The sequence below is a fragment of the Chiloscyllium plagiosum genome, chromosome 5 (genome assembly GCF_004010195.1).
Source record: "Chiloscyllium plagiosum isolate BGI_BamShark_2017 chromosome 5, ASM401019v2, whole genome shotgun sequence".
Taxonomy (NCBI): Eukaryota; Metazoa; Chordata; class Chondrichthyes; order Orectolobiformes; family Hemiscylliidae; genus Chiloscyllium; species Chiloscyllium plagiosum.
This window is the reverse complement of record NC_057714.1, coordinates 105,939,458-105,944,531: the sequence shown is the minus strand read 5'-3', so window position 1 is coordinate 105,944,531 and position 5,074 is coordinate 105,939,458. Positions and strand designations below refer to the sequence as shown.

General features: G+C 40.1%; 1 protein-coding gene across 1 annotated transcript in view; it reads left to right on the top strand.

The window, feature by feature from the left end:
* The window catches only part of dpp6a (dipeptidyl-peptidase 6a), a 1,472,261-nt gene that overhangs the window by 152,542 nt on the left and 1,314,645 nt on the right, over nt 1–5,074 (top strand). The gene's annotated exons all lie outside the window — the stretch shown is intronic.

Here is a 5,074-nt window from a genome sequence, read left to right as displayed (position 1 = left end):
GAATACGGGTTTTATTACATTTGATGTTAACACATTCCGAGCATGTAAGAGACTTAAATATACACTCTGGTTAGTTGTAGGTTAGATTAGTAGATAGTTGAGTTTTGTTTGTTTTTTTTCTTCTTTTTTTTTTTTTGTTGTATTGTTTTTTTTTGTTAAATTTTGGCTATTGTATATTTGAGCTAATTGTATATCAATGTTTATATCTGAGAGTTTTGTTTATTTTTGTAAACTTGTAAAAATGTTAAATTTCTAATAAAAATATCTATTAAAAAAAAAGAGGCAGTTGGATGGGTATATGAATAGGAAGGGTTTGGAGGGATATGGGTCGAGTGCTGGCAGGTGGGACTAGATTAGGTTGGAATATCTGGTCGGCATGGATGAGTTGGACCGAAGGGTCTGTTTCCATGCTGTACATCTCTGTGACTCTATGACTCTATGTCCCTTTGAAGACTCTTACATCCCTCAACCCAGCCTCTCGAGCTTAGTCCACCATTTAATACAGTCCTGGCTGATTTCATCTCAGCCTCAACTCCACTTTGCTGCCTCCTCCTGGTAACCCTTCAACCCATTATTAATTAAAAATCTGGCTGTCTCCTCCTTAGATGTACTCAATGTCCTGGGATCCACAGTAAACATGTTTCCATTCAATCCCTTTATCAAAGGATGGTGAACAACTGATGTGTCAGCATCAATCCTTGCAGTACCCCTTTAGTCATCACTGGAAAATAACCCATTTATTCCTATTCTCTGATGGTAATCAATCCAATTTCATGCAATCTAATGAGCCCTAGTTCTGTGTAATAACATCCTTTTCAGCACCTTCGAATGCTTTCTTTATTATACTACTGATTTCCTCTTTTTCTATAGTGCTGTATCTATCCTTGAAAAAGTGTGGCTGGTCGCACATAATTTTCTATTCACAAAACCATATTGTCTGTGCCTATTCACAGTGCACTTTTCCAAACATATTGTGACTGTGTCTTTAATAGTGAATTCCAGCATTTTCCTGACCACTGATGTCAACTGAATGGTGTTGTTCCATGTTTTCTCTCCCTCAGATAGGGGATACCTATTTGCTACCTTCTATTCCATTGAGACCAATCCAGAATTAGGGATTTTTGGAAAGTTAGAATTAGTACATTCGCTGACTCTGTAGCTCTCTGTTAGCTTGTATGCAGTCAAGTTCAAGTGTTTTATTGGCTTTTAATCATGTTAATTTATCCAGTACTTTTCCTTTGCCAATACTAATTACTTTAGTGTTCCTGATCCTCATTCGAAGAAAGTGAGGACTTCCTGATGAAGGGCTTATGCCTGAAATGTTGATTCTCCTGCTCCTCGGGTGCTGCCTGACCGGCTGTGCTTTTCCAGCACCACACTCTCGATTCTGATCCTCGTTCGACACTTAGTTCCTGCTATGAAACCGACTGCTGGTAATCCTGGAAAAGTCAGACTCTAGAGTGAAAGCTGGCTTGTAGACCAGATTTTTCTTTTGTAATTTGGTTACCTTAGTGGTCACTCACCGAACACATTCAGATCAAGCTGCCAATATACTTTTAATAAAAGAACTTAAGCTTATTACGCAGCTTATTACACACATTAAAATTTTTTTAAAACCCTTGAAACATGAAAGACAATTTGGAAAGAACTCACATAATAAAAGGGAAGATTCAACCATTTTTCTCAGAAACAATCTTTACAGAAACTCAATCCGAGTGAAATATCACTGCTATTTTCACTCTTAAATTAATTAGCCAACTAATACGATTGCAAGTATTTCCTCTTGGTGATCCTCTGCACATTCACGAGATGTGATTCTCCCTGTTCAGAGATGAGAAGGAATTACTTCTCTCAAACGGTTTTGAATCCGTGGAATTCATGACTCCGGAAAGTGGTGGATGCTGGAACACAGAATAAATTTAAGAAAGGGATAGGCAGAATTTTAATTAGCACTGGCTTAAAGGATTGTGGGGAATGGGCAGCAAAGTTGAGTTGAAGCCAAAATGAGATCAACCATGGATCATATTAAATAGCAGAGAAGGCTTGAGGAGCTGGAGTGCCTACTCCTGCTCCTGGTTTTCTTGTTATTGTTCTCTGACTCCCTCAAATGCACACAGACAGACTAACTCATTATCATTTCCTCACTGAGCTCTACGAAGAGCTCTGGGCTTTTTTTTCATCCCTCGCAACATGAAAGACTTCTTTCGAGCTCTGATGCAAAATGTTATCTGTCCTGGATCTGGTATGAAGTTTTATTCTTATGAACTCAGCCTACTTGTGGCCTCCTTTTTTCTGTTGGTCATCACAAAATCAACTTTAGAAGCACCTCAGCAATTATCTCACCAGGTGGCTCACCTGGTCATTTATCTGAGGTTTCCTCCCACACTCCAAATGTGTACAGGTTAAGTGGATTGGCCATGCTAAATTGCTCATAGTGTCCAGGAATATGTAAGCTAGGTGGGTTAGCCATGGGAAGTGCATGGTTACAGGGATAAGATTGGGGGTGGGATTGGGTGAAATATTCTTCGGAGAGTCAGTGTGGACTTGATGGGCTGAATGACCTGCTTCCACACTGTAGGGATTCTATGATGGAGCTTTCTTGGAAATGCTGTGTCGAACTCACAGCTGAAAATAATTTGATGACTGTTATTTTTTTTAAAAGTCACCTTCACAGAATTCAAATCAAAAATGCACCTCTCTGCACTTTCAAATCCCGTTTCCCAAACAATAATATATTTTAACCTTTATCTGCTCTTCCCCATGTGAAATGAAAAGGTATCTTTGAAACATTTTAATTTTCTAGCAAAATGACCTTATGGCTGTTTGTACTTTACTTTGACAATGGTAACACAGATATAAATATATATGCACACAATAAACATTGAAGAACTTTCATAATGATATTCTACGAGTCCATTTTGATCACAGCATTCATTTTCTTACATATTTGTTTTTGATAAAATATCCTCTATAACGTTATCTTTCCTTGTGACATGACTGACTGACTTTGAAATTATTTTGTGTAACATGAAACTCGAATGAAATCTTCTCATTCTTGGTTCAAAAAATTGCGAAGGAAACAAAAGGATTGTGGTCCCTATTAAAAAAAAGTCCCTGCAGAGTTGTTGCATATGTAAACTTAAAAATCTCAAGGTTTCTTTCTACATCATTGACTATTTACAAAGAATGAATTTGAATTTCTATAAAAATAACTGACTGACTATTCTATCCTCATCTCATCCTGAAACAACACGGTACCAGCACTGGTGCTACTGGCATTAACAGCCAGTCTAAATGATTTATTATTAATTTGGTGCTGCTAAAACTGGTTTAGTAGTCAAACAGCATTTGACAACCTGAAAACTAGATGACGGTATTTCGTCTATTTTAATTTCTTGTCTTCAACAAGCTAGTCAAGGGAGCCACTGCAGTGGTGAATGTAGAACGTACATTAATTTTACTCACGCTGCTATACCTCAGAATTTTGTGTTTTTAGCACTGGAAAATTCAAGATGGCGGCATGGCGGCTTAGTGGTTAGCACTGCTACCTCACAGCAACAGTGACCTGGGTTCATTCCATCCGAGTGCAGCTGTCTAAGTGGAGTTTGCACATTCTCGCTGTGTCTGCCTGGTTTTCCAATGGGTGCTCTGGTTTCTTTTTAGAGTCCAGAGATGTACTGTTTAGGTGGATTGGCCATGCTAAATTGCCCATAGTGTTCAGGGATATGCAGGCTGGATGAGTTAGCCATGGGAAATGCAGGGATAGGGTAAGGGAAAGGTCTGGGTTGGATGCTCTTCAGAGGGTTGGTGTGGATCTGTTGGGCTGAATGGCCTTTTTCCACACTTTAGGGATTCTGTGGCTTTTAGTTTTGCTTCTCGAGGTGCTACTTGGCTTTGTCCCACTTTGTGGCCCAAACAAGTCACTATGAAGAACTGAAAGGTTATAGAACATAGAAAAGTACAGCACAGAACAGGCCCTTTGGCCCACGATGTTGTGCCACGGTTTAATCCTAATGTAAAATATAATAACTTAACCTATGTACCCCTCAATTCACTGCTGTCCATTTACATGTCCAGCAGTCGCTTAAATGTCCCTAATGACTCTGCTTCCACCACCACAGCTGGCAACGCATTCCATGCATTCACAATTCTCTGTGTAAAGAACCTACCTCTGACGTCGCCTTTATACATTCCTCGTAATATCTTCAAACTATTTTAATTTTCTAGCAAATCCTGCCCCGAGGAAAAGTCTCGGGCTAATGGCTCAAACTATTCCACTCATTATTTTGTATACCTCGATCAGGTCTCCTCTCTTCTTTCTTCTCTCCAGAGAGAAAAGTCCAAGCTTATTCAACCTTTCTTCAGAAGGCATGCTCTCCAGTCCAGGCAGCATCCTGGTAAACCTTCTTTTCACCCTCTCTAAAGCCTCTGTATCTTTCCTTTAGTAGGACAACCAGAACTGGACACAATATTCCAAGTGTGGTCTCACCAGGGACTTGTAGAGCTGTAGCAAAACCTTGCAGCTCTTAAACTCGATCCCCCTGTTAATGAAAGCCAAAACACCATATGCTTTCTTAACGACCTGATCCACTTGGGTTGCAACTGTGAGGGATCAATGTACTTGCACACCCAGATCCCTCTGTTCCTCCACACTGCCAAGAATCCTGTCTTTAATCCTATATTCAGCATTCAAATTCGACCTTCCAAAATGCAACACTTCGCATTTTATCCAGGTTGAACTCCATCTGCCATTTCTCAGCCCAGCTCTGCATCCTGTCTATGTCGTACTGCAGCCTGCAATAGCCCTCTATACTATCGATGACACCGCCAACCTTTGTGTCATCAGCAAATTTACTAAACCACTCCTCAACCTCCTCATCCAAGTCATTTATAAAAACTACAAAGAGCAGAGGCCCAAAAACAGAGCCCTGCAGGACCCCACTCAACACTGACCTCCAGGCAGAATACTTTCCATCTACAACCACTCTCTCCCTTCTGTCAGCCAGCCAATTCTGAATCCAGACAGTCAAATCTCCCTGTATCCCATACTTCCTGACTTTATGAATGAGCCTAC